We start from the raw sequence: 15193 nt of genomic DNA, 5'->3' as shown, positions 1-15193 counted from the left end.
AGAATATTGCTTTTGTCATACTCATCTCAGGCTCTACCTAGCAGTAAAACATGGAGAGTTTCCAAATGACAAAAACCACTGTGGTTAAGATGCATTTTATTGTAAGTTGGAATGTAGAATATAAATTGGAAAAGAGGTGAATTTTTATTTTATTAGAGAGCAAATCTTAGCTAGAAAAGGACCTCTGTTGCTCCAGATACTCCCGTCCTCTATACAGAAGACGCAGTACCACTGAACTTCCATGGTTATTCCACAAGTCCTACAAAGAAGATGGCGTCCCCGTGGTTTGTCAACCTTTTTCATTCCAGCAGGCAAAGTATGTTGTTCTTAAGGCTAATTATTTAAGAATTTTTCTTCAGTGTTCATCTTCAAATTGTTAATCAACTATAGCAGTATATTTTCACGTTAATACTTGTGAGGTATTGTTAAGCCACCGAAGAAAGCTGTTTGATGAATTCACGTGCAGTTCACCGGCAAGGGAGAGCCAGGGACAGCATGTATTAACTAATCCCTAGGTATGCTTGGACAGGCCTCATTTCCTCACAGAAGGCTTTCTTCATTCCTCCAGGCTGCATTAGGGTCCCCTTCACCAAAGCCACATTATCCGCTTTCTCCATCATAACAGTTTGATAAGTATAATTATGTAGTCAATTGTTAGCAAAGATTTACTTGTCTCTTTTCTGTACACTCCATGAGGGAAGGGACCATATCTGTCAGGTTTTCTGCTGTCTCCCCGGCACACAAGTCAATGGGTATTTGTTCACGGCCTAACTCCCTCTTTATAAGACAGTGAGCTGTGTTCCTAAAGAGTCCCATGTAAGCTCTTTACAAGTCAGATAAGGAAGTCACTGAAGTAATGCTATAGAGGGCAGGGGAGAGGGAAAGCGTTGTAATATTATAAAACTGACAAATTTGATGCCTTGAGTATTTTCAGAAGCAGAGTCTTTGTATGTACATATGGCAGATATGAATGAGAGTGTGAAGGAGAAAAGGAGGAATAGGAATGACCCACCAATTTAAATGGGTACTTTAAAATTATGTTATGAGAACTCAAATAGTGTTTTCTAATTATAGACTCTTAAATTTAAAATATCTTGAAAGGTCACTCTGTACTTCCCTCTGCCTAATACAGACTGCATTCAAAATATCCCAGAAATAGGAGTAAATTTTTTTTTTTTTTTTTTTTTTTTTTAAAGCTAGAGGGAAAGGTTGAACAACAGATTAAAAAGCCCTGTGTCTGCTTTCTATATTTTTTCTGTTAGGTCTTCCACAAACGTAGTTCACAAATCTGGCAATCTAGTCCTTTCCTTCATGACACAAAGGTATTACTGTTCTAGCCAAACTCCTCAACAACTTAAGAGTAAAAGTCATAAGAAATGACAAGATACAACAGTGAAACTTATAACCCTTCTGTACTTTAATACTGAAAGTGAGAAAGTGTTTAACCTTACTGGTAAGCAAAGAAACCCAAATCAAAGTGAGAGGTCATGTTTTCACATATTAAGTTGGCTAAAAAACAAACCAAATCATCAAACTCCTCTCCAGGACTACTGTAAAACATTTCTTCTATTTTACAAACAACCTAAGAATGTGAACAAAGATTCAGCTCTGAGCCTATAACATTGTTGACAATAGTAAGAAGCTAGAAATAACTAAGTGTCCAACAACAGAGGATTGCTTAAATACACTGTGTTGGATGGACACAATGGAATACGAAATACTTCCTTACCGTGTTTAGTGGGGAGTGACAAGAGGTTCATGATACATTCAAGAGTACAAACCAGCAATATGTCTATGACCCTATTTATCCTGTCAAGTTGCATGTGTAAACACAATGCTGGAAAGATAATGCAAAATAGTAACAGGTGACAGATTATGTGACTTAAACCTTCCTTCTTATCCAGGTTTAAATGTTTCTAAAATAAACACGAGTTGTTGTTATAATTAAAAAGTTAGAGAAAAGATGAGGCTAAAATCCCAACACAAATTTCCAAATGTCAGTTACCATATTAACAGTCTCTAAAAAAACATTTACCATAAGCACAAAGTCTGTTTAATATCATTATGTACTAAGGATAAAAATAATAAACCCTATTTTTCATTTTGGTCACTGTGTGTGGTAAGCAAATAAAAACACTCTGTCCTGGAAACTTAAAAGTTTTCGTTTTAGCAAGATGCCATTTGTGGTAATGTACCACCAAGTAGCAAAGAGGTCAGCCTCTCTGGTTAAATATGGCATAATTATAGTTCATAAAATTAAAGCAAAATGTACATATGTACATAGTACATAAAGCAAAATGTACTATGATTAGTCTGGCTCAAACAAAATCTTGTCTTTTAAAATAAAAATGAAGCTAGAAGTAAAAATGAAATGAGACATGAATAAATATGAACTAAGATGGAAACAAATTTGGGAGGGGGTTGTTATTAGTAAGAGGCTGCCAGAGAGAGTTCACCTCTGGTCAGGGAGAGAGTACATTTGTTGGAGGCAGAGTAGCTCCTCAGGATACACATAAGTATTATAATCAAAACCACCAGGATCCAACAGTGTCCTGTACATACCTGAGTAGCTTAACAGAATGAGCACACTAGCTACACCTGAGTTGTTTATCCAGCGTTAAACTGTGCAAACACTCCATCTCTTGCTCAGGAATCTCCTTCAGATTCCCAGTCATTCCAGTCTCTTGGATCTGGGACCATTTCCTCCAGTTTTTATTTTTCTCTCCTATTCTTTTGTTGTCCTTGCTCTTTTTTTTTATTTTAAGATTTTATTTATCTAAGAGAGAGAGAGACAGCGAGAGAGGGAACACAAGCAGGGGGAGAGGGAGAGGGAGAAGCAGGCTTCCCGCGGAGCAGGGAGCCCGATGTGGGGCTTGATCCCAGGACCCTGGGATCATGACCTGAGCCGAAGGCAGATGCCTAACGAGTGAGCCACCCAGGCACCCTGTTGTCCTTGCTCTTAAGATTTCTAAGAGGTGGTTCACTCTAGCTTCCTCACGAGTTATCAGCAGTTTGCTTCTCTTGTGAGAAACTTGGATTTAAAAACGAATAACTTATACTTCCTTCAACTCGTTTATAAAGAGTTTACCTGGTTTACCTTGTGCATCCTTGCCCATCTCTCAGTCTCATCCAACAGGTTTCCAACATTCCTTCCAAACAATGCTAGGGCAAATTACAGACCAGCATATTTACATAAGCCTTATTTCACACAGCCAACATCTTTTAAGGTATTTATTTATTTTGAGGGAGAGAGAGCAAGGAGACCAGGGAGAGAGGGAGAATCGCAAGCTGACTCCATGCTGAGCACAGAACCCGAGGCAGGGCTCCATCCCAGGATCCTGAGATCATGACCTGAGCTGAAACCAAGAGTCAGACATTTAAGGACACTTAACCGACTGAGTCACCCAGGCGCCCCGAGATGTTCTTTTAAGTATCAGATGAAGGATGATGTTCAGAGAACAAAAGGAGAGTCAAGAAAGTAAACTCTCAGGACTCCAAAGAGTTGTTTTGTGTCCAAATAGAACAACTAAAGTACCAGGAATAACTGGAAAAGAAGAAGAAGAAAGAAGGAAGTGAAATGAGGGGCTGGCTAATAGAACTTTTTGTAACTGAATCTTGAGCAACATAAAGGAAGATGAAGCAAATCACCCAGAGATCTGGCATGATGAACACATTTTGGGGGTAGGGGCCAGAGCTGAGCATTTAGATGGAAACCAGAAGTCCCGGTGGTGGAAGCTGAGGCACCACCCAGGCTCTAATGAGCTGTCACCAAATGGGATGGTGATGCTGACCAAATAAGCAAGTCAGCCACATGCTTTTACCTTGAGCTTCTAAGTCATGTGTGGTCAGAGGTTACACCTCAGGCACAAAAAGTAAAAGTTGGAGTAAACATGAATGTCGTCATTAGTGACCATGCTTCTCTCTGTCTTGCTTTCAGAGTACTATCTATAGCTTGGACACCTTGGATGCCACCTTGACCTTAGCATATGCCACCTTCAAGAGAAGGATGAGGTTCAGCACATGGAAAAAGAACTCCAGATTCACCTGCCCCCATCTCCCTACAGTGTCTAAAGCTTGCTACAGGGAAAAGTAAAGAATAATTCTTAACTTATCCTTGCAGAAAGGTTTACAGATAGCATATAATCCCAGTTTTCCATCACATCTCTAAACAAACAAAATGTATAAAAGAAATGCACACATGTGTACTCTCTCCAGTCAAGATACACCCATTCACTTTTCACAGTACTTTGGTTAAACTATAATAGTGTATTAGTGGGTGAGCCACTCTCTAATTGTCAGCCGTAGGAAATATGATGAAAATAAGGAGCAAAGGGGATTCCTAGGGGAAACATCATGGGTAAAAAATATTTCATTCCAATTAGGAGATCTGGCTTTAATCTGGATTCTGATATCGCTAATTGTGATCTTTAAAAAGTCACTTTAACAGGTCCAGCAGGCAGAAAATCAGTAAGGACATAGTTGAACCCAGCAATAAAAATCAGTCAACTGGGGCGGCACCTGGGAGGCTCAGTTGGTTAAACATCTGACTCCTGATTTCGGCTCAGATCATGATCTCAGGGTCATGAGATCGAGCCCGGGATCCTCCTTAAAATTCTCTCTCTCCCTCTGCCCCCTTCTTCCTGCCTGCACACGTGCACGCACATGTGCGTGCTCTGTCTCTCTCAAAACAAAACAAAAAAATCAATCAACTAGATCAATTGACATATGTAGAGGACTTCATCAAAAACAGCAGAATACACATTCTTCTCAAGCTCACATGAACATTCACTGAGATAGACCATATCAGGCCATAAAACACACCTTAATAAATCTAAAGGAAATCAAACGGTGTCTTCTTTCTCAGACCACAGTGGAATTCAACTAGAACTCAGTAACAAAGAGCAGGAAAATCCCAAAATAGGAGATTAAACAACGCACTTCGTAATTAACACACGGGTCAAGAGAAATTTTAAGAGAAATTTTAAAATATTTTGAACTAAATCAAAATAAAATCACAACTTATTAAAATTTTTGGGATACAACAAAAGCAGTACTTAGAGGGAAATCTATAGTAGCAAATACATATTTTGGAAAAGATATAAATCAATAAGCTAAGCTTATACCTTAAGAAACTAGCAAGAGAAGAGCAAATTAAATCCAAAGTAAAAGAAAATAATAAAAATGACAGCATAAATCAATGCAATTGAAAAGAAATTACTAGAGAAAAGTCAATAGAACCAAAAGCTGGTTCTTTGAAAAGATTACTAAATTTAGTCTCTAGGCAGGCTAAGAAAAAAGGGACAACACAAACTACTAATATCAGAAATTAAAGAGAGGACATCACTACAGCTTTTAAAGGGACAATAATGTAATACTATGAACAATTCTATGCCCTCAAATTTGATACCCTAGGTGAACTGGACCAATTACTTGAAAGATACAATCTGAGAAAACTCACATAAGAAACAGACCATCTGAATAAGCCTATATCTATTAAAGAAATTGAATCAATAACATTCCAAAATACAAAGCACCTGGCCCGGATGGCATCGTGGGTAAATTCTACCAAACATTTAAGGAAGAAACTACACCAATCCTCTACAATCTCTTTTGGAAGACAGAAGCAAAGGGAGGACTTTGTAACTCACTCTATGAGGCCAGCATTACTCTAACACCAAAACCAGACAAAGACATTAAAACTACAGACCACCAATATCTCTCATCACGAACAAAGATGAAAAGAATCCTCAACAAAATATTAGCAAATTCAATCCAACAATGTAAAAAAAAAAAAACAATTACACACCATAACTATGATTTATACCAGGCATGCAAAGCTAATTAAACATTAAAAAATCAATAATGTAATCTATCACATCAAGAGGCTAAAGAAGAAAAACCTCATGATCATATCAATAGACACAGAAAGAGTATTTGACAAAATCCAGCATTCATTCCTGATAAAAACTCTCAGTTAAGAATAGAAGGAAATTTCCTCAACCTGGTAAAGAATATCTACAAATGGTCGCCTGGGTTGGCTCAGCTGGTTAAGCAGCCGACTCTTGATTGCCGCTCAGGTCATGATCTCAGGGTTGTGAAACTGAGTCCCATGTCGGGCTCTGTGTTCAGCATGGAGTCTGCTTGGGATTCCTTCACCCCCTCTCACTCTGCCCCTCCCCCCCCACTTGTACACTCTTTCTCTCTCTAAAATAAATAAGTCTTAAAAAAAAAAAAAAAAACTCAGTGAGTGCCAGGAGTTAGGGCCAGGGAATGAAAAGGTGAAGTACTGGGAATTTTTAGGGCAGTGTAACTATTTTATATGATACCATAATGTAATACATGTAATTACACATTTTTCAAACTCCATAGAATACACAGCACAAAGAGTGAACTCTAATGTAAACTATGGGTTTTAGTTAATAATAACGTGTCAGTATTGGCTCATCAATGATAACAAATGTATGACACTGAAGCAAGATGTTAATGATAGGGAAAACTGGCGGGGAGGGGGCCCAACATATGGGAACTCTGCAATTTCTGCTTTTTCTGTAAACCTAAAACTGCTCCAAAAAATAAAGCCTATTAATTAAAAAAAAGTACTTCTCAAATTTACTTATAAACTCATTCACATTTAAGACAGTGATAATTTTTTCAAAAATAAAACTCCAAATACTGTGATTTAAGCTGCAAAGCAATATTCCAACATTAATGGCAAAAACAGCTCTGGTTATGTCCTTCAAGAACAAAGACAATTTGCTCAAACACACCGCTGATCTAAATTTGCCTTATAATTCAAAAGCCCTTAAGCCTTCTAAATGTAGAGAGCGTTCTAAACACTACTTAATGTTGACGAAGAGACCTCTGTGGTCAGAGCAGTACCCCATTTTGTGGTAGAACATGTTTAGATCTGTAACTCCATCACTGCCCCCCACAGGTTTTCATATTCCACATACATATCCATCCCAACCAACACGAAGGCTATGCTCTGTACACCAAATGGCAGGACACATCTCATCCCTGCTGAAATTAAAGGCCTCATTCAATGCAGCCTATGCACACAGAGGGAGGCGCTTAGCACAAAGCCATAACGTGCCATTTGCAAAACTGTCCCCAGATGAAACCACATCTAAAAGAAGACTTGTTTTGCTTCCAACAGGACATCTAAGACATCCCTTAAGAACATTCTTGTAGCCAAACGCTCACGTTAATGGAGCCCCCTAACGGAAGAGTTCCCAAGCTGCATTTGCCTCTAGCAACCGTCTACCAAGAACCTTCCATCAATTAAGATGTGGCTGACATGAAGCATATCTGCCAATAAGACGGAAATGTGACTACAGAAATAGTGGCCAGGTCCAAAAGATATTTTTCTGCCATTTGCAAAATTCCATGTAAGTTGTATACTGTGATCTTAAATTAAACATGTCAATTTCAATCAAGCCTTCTTAAGGCTTCTATGAATTACATTGTCAGTTCACAACTGCACATGGAATCTGGTTACCCTGAATGCCTTTTGTAAAGTAGAACCCTACTGCACGATGATTTTACTCTTTAGTCCTAACCCAAAGGGTGTGGGACCTTGGAACCTCTTCCTGTGAAAGCAGCCTCGGGATGGAGGCTGACTCTAAGGAGTCTGGGCCTCATACTTCCGTTTCCAATGTCCTGTAGCTGGCCACCCTCAGCTCATTCCGCTTCTCATTGACAACCGTGTCCACGGCAATTCACAGCTGACACCACATCACTTCCACTACTTCCGTTTCCAGACATAATATTTAGAAACTATTAGTAACACGTATGGTTTATAAACAAATATTTAATAATAAAGGTGGCTCATCAGACAGCTATATTTGCTAAATTCTGGCTGGGTTTAAAGACTCAATCCAAATTCTTTGTAGAAGATAATCAAATCTCATTTGAATGAATAAAAATGTTTTTGAAGACAAATGATTCAAAAAGGCATTTTGTCAATAGTTCTTTTGTTTGTTTCATGTTGGAAGGAATCAAAGGGTTCTTAGAATTAAAAAATAGGTAATTAATTACTTGGATAAAAAAGTATGTATCCAACCCTGATTGTTTCACAAATGGCATTTCAGAAGCACGGTGCAAGTACATCATTTAAAACAAACATGCAGGGCGCCTGGGTGGCTCAGTTGGTTAAGCGACTGCCTTCAGCTCAGGTCATGATCCTGGAGTCCCAGGATCGAGTCCCGCATCAGGCTCCCTGCTAAGCAGGGAGTCTGCTTCTCCCTTTGACCCTCTTCTTCCCTCTCGTGCTCTCTATCTCTCATTCTCTCTCTCTCAAATAAATAAATAAAATCTTTTAAAAAAAATAAATAAAATAAAACAAACAAGCAAATTCAGCTTCATTTTCTTAATGATGGCAGAGTAAGGTCAGGGCTCCACTGCTTGTGCAAATGGGGCAAAAAGAACAGAAATGAGGTTTAGGGACCGAAAGCATACATTACCTCTACTTTTCGTCTTTTCCACTTTACCCTTTGGAAAGATTTTATAAATTACATCCATCTGGCTGTAGTTTCATAATTTTCCTACTTCTCGCTCACCTACTAAAGGTGATGGGCTTGTCAAGAAGGTAAACAAAACAACTAAAAAGCAAGATTAGAAATGGTTGGGGGGAAGAGTAGACTTGGATTATACCACTGAATAGAAATCTTGAAAAAAATTAAAATCTGTATGTGACTGGTGGTGGATGAAGATACAGTAAAAGGAAGTAATCACTGCAAAATTTAGAAGTCTGTGTCATCCACTGAGCCTACCTCCAAAATTCACTGAGGCACAGGAGGAAATTACAAGACCGGTCATTAAAACAGGTACACCTTTCTCCAGTTTCCAAGACTGTTGGCCAGATTAACTAGAACAAGCTTGATCTAAATTTCTCTCTCTCACATACATGATACAGAGAAAGAGCCAGACTAGAGGTTCCATCACCTAATTTCAGATATATTCCCTGCATTTCTCCTAACCTTATATATTACATGAAGTATCTCGATAAACCCATGTCCTATAGACACGTATAATCCCAACCTTAATGACAAAAGAATCTGAGTGGTAAAGAATAGTTACATCACCCCCTTAATTTCCTTCTCTTAAAAAGCTTACTGGTATCCTATATCTTTAGTTCACTTTTCTCTTAAGTTCTTGTAGAGCTGCCTTTTCGACAGATATGCTGCCTTGGAAACACAGAAGTGATCACTAACCAAATTTTCCTTTTCATCCCTCTACACAGCACCCTTCTCATGATCTTTATCATGTTTTAGAAAAGTATCTGAAGAATCTGCCAACTTAATCTCTCTAGGTGCGACTGCAACTTTGCGCACATGCAAATCTTCAGGCTGTTAATTTAATAAAACTTGGACTTCTCCTGACGATCACCATCTTCCTGAATCTGCTCCTTACCAAGAGTGTCCTGGAAATGGCACCAAAGTGGATTAAAAAGACTGATTAATCCCAGCCTTCCTAGTAATCTTTGTTTCTTCATCTAAATAGAAAATTAGATGAACTAGACCATTTAGGGTTTTTCATACTCTGCTTCAGATGCTTTTATTTTACTCTTCCCAAACTCATGAAAGATTAAAAAAAAAAAGTCACGGTAAGTGGCACCCATTATTACTGTTGTCCCTACTGAAGACGGTCTCTGCCTCAAGAAACTTCAAATCCAGATGGAGATCCAAGGATACTACGTTAACTCAATAAAAGCCTATTTCTGACTGCCCTAAAATGCACCCCACAGACAATAACTCATAGAGTGTGCTTTCTCATTGGTGAAAATTGGTGCTCTAAGGGTGGAAGATATGGTTTGTGATCCTCCAAAGGGCATTAAAATTTCACAGGGGGAAGAGAATAGTTAGGAAAAAACTATTTAAAAAAGCCAATAATGAAAAAAAAAAGGAGGGGGGTTGAGAAACACTGACAGAGGAACCCAGAGGGCACCTTATTTGCTACAAACTGACTAAATGATCCAGAACAAATTATTTAACCTGAGTCCCACCTTGATACAGCAACACCATCATAGGTTGCCCTCATTAACAACTACAAACGACTAGCATCTCCTCAGCCTTCGCTTCTCATCTTGAATCTTCCTTCCTCAAGGGGTGCTTTCCTGACCTAGAGAAGGTCTCCCCTCTTGTTCTCTCTCAGCACTACTGATCCACTTTCACAACTGGTGATTATATACTTGTTTCCTTGTTTTAATTGGATGGCTCCCACACTAGGTGGTAGGCTCCAAGAGGGAAGGGACCTTGTCTGTCTGTTTACAACAGCACACCCAGCCTGGCACAAAATGGCACTCTCTGCTTCTTGCCAAGCCCACCCCCCTTCAACCAACTTGTATTCCCCTGACATACTGAAGGACATGCCAGCACCCTTCTTTAGAGATTAACCCTGAGAGCAATTCACTAACACTTTCTTTTCAAGCCACTTCAAGATCCCCTTGGCCCCAGAACATAAACTCCCAGAAATTTTCCCAAGGATCTTTGATCAATTATAAAAATTTTAATACAACTTCCAGAGATTTTACAATAATAAACTTGACACTAAGGGGGGATAGGTTAGGGAAGGAGTGTGCATATTTTTAAATGAAGTTTGAATATCAAAATGGTACTTTTTACTCTTCAAGATATCCAAGATTTTAAAAGACCTTTCTTTTCTTATTCTAGTGGCTGTTGTCCTATCCTTGGGTGTATCAATAACTGAGCCACTAGACAACAGAATAGTCTAGGATATACACCCAATTCTACCACATGCAGGGGAAAAAAATCTAATGTGAACAGGTGAGCAGGTGAGCATTTGTATTGGACAGAGGGAAATCAAACGAGATATGAGAAGTCATTTCAAATCAGAACAGCTGTTTGGACATTAATCCCTGAATAGAGCTCCTGTCCATTTAGGAGGAGCCAAGTCAGGCATTATTACAGTAAAATGAATTTCAGTGAAAATATAACATAAGGGAATCATGAAGATGAGAAATTCATATACATATGTGTGTGTGTATGTTTATATGTATAAGTATATATGTGTCTTTCTATAGCATCAAGACACTTTTTTTTAAATTTTTTTAGCATCAAGACATTTGGCAAGTTCCAAACCATTAGTTGGAGGAAATAAAAGAAAACAATATGTGTGTGTGTGTGTGTGTGTACACGGGTGTATATAATCCACATATGTATATCCATCTATATCTAAAAATACGTACATATATGTTATCTGGATTAAAACAAAACTATATAAAATACTTTATTCCCTTAGTTTTCTATTAAATGTGGTCTTTAGGGGCACCTGGGTGGCTCAGTCAGTTAAGCATCGGGCTCTCGGTTTCAGCTCATGTCATGATATCAGGGTCCTGAAATTGAGCCCTGAGTCAGGCTCTGAGCTCAGTGAGGAGTCTGCTTGAGGATTCTCGCCCTCTTCCTCTTCCTTTGCCCCACCCCCCGCTCTCTCTCTCAAATAAATAAATCTTTTAAAATAAAAAAAATTAAAAAATAAATGTGGTCTTTAATTAGGGTGACCATATAATTTAACATCCTAACCAGGCCAGTTCTGAGAGTGCAAGATAGCCTTACTAGTAATTACATCAGGACAACAGTTATACACTGGGGCTGTCCAGGGCAAATCAGGACACATGATCACTTTAATTATAATAAAGTCATTGGAGGGGCCCCGGATGGCACAGCTGGTTAAGCAACCAACTCTTGGTTTCTGCTCAGGTCCTGATCTCCGGGTCGTCAGATCAAGCCCGCATCAGGCTCTGAGCTCAGCTCAGCAAGGAGTCTGCTAAAAGTTTCTCTCTCCCTCTCCTCCTGCCCCTCCCCACACTTGCACGCGTTCTCTCTCTAAAGTAAATAAATCTTTTTTAAAGATTTTTTATTTATTCATTTGAGAGAGAGTGAGCAAGCAAGAGCATGAGCAGGGGCAAGGGGCAGAGGGAGAAGCAGGCTTGCTGCTCAGCAGGGAGCCCAATGAGGGACTCCATCCCAGGACCCTGAGATCATGACCTGAGCCGAAGGCAGACGCCTAACCGACTGAGCCACCCAGATGCCCCTAAAATAAATAAATCTTAAAAAAAAAAAGTCCATGGAAAACTGTAAGATCTCATGAAATAAAAATCAGATGAACAATATGAAAATGTGTATCCTTTAGTCAAGTTTTTTTTAAAGGTTTTTTTTATTTAACAAAAGGTTTTAAGAAATAAATTTTAAAAGATGACATCCACAAAAAATTTGGTCTATATGGGACAACGTCCTACTAGACAAAGAATATAAACTAAGGAATGAATTGTAAAGTAGTAAAGTAGGGAATTAATCTCTAAGAGAACCATCTGAAAACATAAGCCAACCCCATATAGACATTTCTGCACCACAGTCTCTAGTACCACCTAGTTATTGTTACTGGGAAACATTTGCACAAAAAGATTTATATTCTCCTCTTGCCTCTCTTCTTCCACCTAAAGGAATAATCCTCCATTATTAGCAAAGCACTTAGTATCTCCACAGCAACTAGGAGAATTGCGGTGTTGCAACGGGAGGATGACGAAGTGGAAAACAAAGTGAGAGAAATAGTGTAGAAGAAAAAAAATTCTCCCCACACAGCACACACACACACACACACACACACACACACACGGAGGAAAAAAAAAAAAAACTTGCTAAAAAGAACCCTCTTGCTCTAATCAGTTGCTTCAAGGCCTTTAAGACCCGTTAAGTAGGCAATGGGGTAAAAGTGGCAGGTAAATTGTATGGAGTAATTGCAGATGACTTCACCCAAAGAATTTGAAGGTGGGGACAAGAAAGGGGTTTCTGAAATAGGGAAGTGATCTCCACAGGTGCTCGCATGTGGCTCCCAAGAAGGTACAAGGTATGCGAGAAAGGGCCAAGAAGAGAGGACGGAGGGAAGCCCAGAGCTAAGCAAGGCTTCCAAAGCAGCCTCTGGTAAGCAGTGCGGGGGGGGGGGGGGGGGGGGGGGGGGGGGGGGGGGGGGGGGGGGGGGGGGGGGGGGGGGGGGGGGGGGGGGGGGGGGGGCGGGGGGCGGATGAGGAGGGAGGGGGGAGGGGCCAAACCTGAGCAAAAGCTAACCTCAGCCCAGCAAGACCACCACAGCTATAGAAGGCAGAGGGCAGCAGACTGAGAATGTGAAAACTTCTGTGCTCTTCCCTGGCCTCTGCCTGCCACAACACAGGGGTAAATAACACAAGCAAGAACACAGTATTCAAAAATACTCAACGCGTCGATTCAGAAAATGTGTATTGAGTGTCTGCATCATGCTAGGATGTACAAACAAAACAAAACAAAACAAAACCACCACCCTATAAATTTTGCTGTTAAGGAGCTCAGTCTGAAAGAACCTAAAATCATGTTCCGATATGGCAGTCCGGGAACAGAGAAAGGCCTCAGTACTTCTGGAACAGAGGGAGAACACCTAGGCCGCAGGGGTGATGTGGAGAAGGGAGTGAGCGAGGAAAGTCCACCGCAGGAGACGCTGGAGGTCAAATCATTTGTGCCTTAAGTCACTTCTCTAAAAAACAAGATCACCACCTAAAGGCATCCTCCATATTGGTAAACCCAGCAAATACTGTGTTCTCTTACTCGACTTCTCAGGAACTTACAACAGCACTGATTACCCTATCCTGCTCTAGACACCGGATTCTGTCGCCGTCTCTTCTGGTCCTCCTCCTGCCTCACTGGTTCCTCCATGGTCTCCTACTCCATTTCTCAACTCCCGCCATTGCTTGGAGCCTGATCTCTGGCTCTCTTCTCTGCCTGTGAAATCCCCCTAGGTGATGGCAGATGCCCCAAACAGCTCAGACCCTGACCTCACCCCTGAGTGCAGGTCCCTCAGTCACGACTGGCCGACGTCTGTCTCCCTTAGGAAGGGCTAACAGGCAACGCAAACTAACCGGTGGCCAGAACAGAACTCCATTCCCTGCAACTCTCTCACCTGGGAGTCCTGCTTGACTTCTGCTCGCTTGCGTCACTCATCCAAGCCCCGCCATAAATCGTGCCAGTCCGACCTCCGTCCCTCTGCAATCCATCCAGGGCTCTCCCTCGCCAACCCCGCCTTCTTCTTGCTGCTGGCCACATCCGTCCTCGGGCAGTGGCCTCACAACTGATCCTGCTTTTACTCTTGGCCCCTTCTGCTTCCTTCTCTGCCCAGCCCCCAGAGTCTGTCACCAATGTAAATCATGCCTGCTCCTTATTTTAGACTGCTTTGCGACACCTTCTCACTGCATTTGCAAGAGGACTCATCCTCCCGACCAAGTCTGCAAAGCCCCACCCCGCCGGATCCTGCCGGCCTCACCACTTCCCCCACCCGCTCCTTGTGTGACCAAGCACACGCCCTTCCCTCTCATGCTTTACACCTCAGTGCGAGTCCCGCGGCTTCCAAGGAGCCTCTCCTGACTGGGCTGGAGCAGGCTTTCCCAGTCACTCTCCACCAGGTGACCATGCTGCCTCTAAAGAACAGGTCCAACCTGAACTTGACCTTGTTTAGGTATTGGTCTTACTTGTTTACATGGCTCAACCTTTCTTTGCAGCACCTTTTCTTCTCTCAACACATCAACTCCAACAGTCTCCAGGAGGGTAGAAACCTCGACTCCTGTTCACTGACTCCCTAGAATCAAGAATAAAGTCTAGCACATAGCAAGTGCTCAAAACACTGTGTTTAGTGTATTAATCAATTTCAGAAGGAACTGAGGAGGGCTTGGGACTATGTCTCAACCATCTGTGTCATGGAGGTGTTTGCATCAGTCAATACATTTATGAAACCCAAAGCAACCTATCTTGGAATTTCGTGACAACAGTGGCTTGCCCAGGAACTGGGGAATTTTTTGCTCCGAACCCTCTGCTTTTAGTTATTTTCCCACACAGACCTGCACCCTTCCCTTCCTTCTCTCCCTCTCACTCCATGCCTAGGCCTTCTTATACTCTAATTTTAAGTTCCTGGCAGACGGATATTTGATATCAAGTGATGGTTTCTGTCATCTAGGCTTTACAGGAGTCTTGCTTCTCAAATTGTTACAATAAGCAACTGAGCGAGGGCGTAACAAGTGAGCAGCATTATATATATAAACAGGGCAAGGACAGGATGAAGACAGTGGCAGATAAACAGGTCGGACAGTGAGGTGAGAAACGAGAGGAGTTAAATGCCCTGAAGCCCAGGGGCTGAGGCCAGGCCAGACGCCACACAC

At 41.0% G+C, this 15193-nt stretch overlaps 1 protein-coding gene across 5 annotated transcripts in view; it reads right to left on the bottom strand.

The window, feature by feature from the left end:
- Nucleotides 1-15193, bottom strand: part of SGMS2 (sphingomyelin synthase 2) — an 83965-nt gene that overhangs the window by 57080 nt on the left and 11692 nt on the right. The window contains exon 1 of one of the 5 annotated variants that reach the window (XM_027598133.2): nucleotides 13945-14232. The exons of the other annotated variants lie outside the window; for them this stretch is intronic. The gene's annotated coding sequence lies outside the window, so the exon portion shown is untranslated. Of the gene's footprint in view, nucleotides 1-13944; nucleotides 14233-15193 lie in introns of those variants that run through there. 5 annotated transcript variants of the gene reach the window in all.

This window comes from Zalophus californianus, chromosome 2 (assembly GCF_009762305.2).
Source record: "Zalophus californianus isolate mZalCal1 chromosome 2, mZalCal1.pri.v2, whole genome shotgun sequence".
Classification (NCBI taxonomy): Eukaryota; Metazoa; Chordata; class Mammalia; order Carnivora; family Otariidae; genus Zalophus; species Zalophus californianus.
The sequence above is the reverse complement of the archived record's forward strand: the minus strand, read 5'-3'. Positions and strand labels throughout refer to the sequence as shown.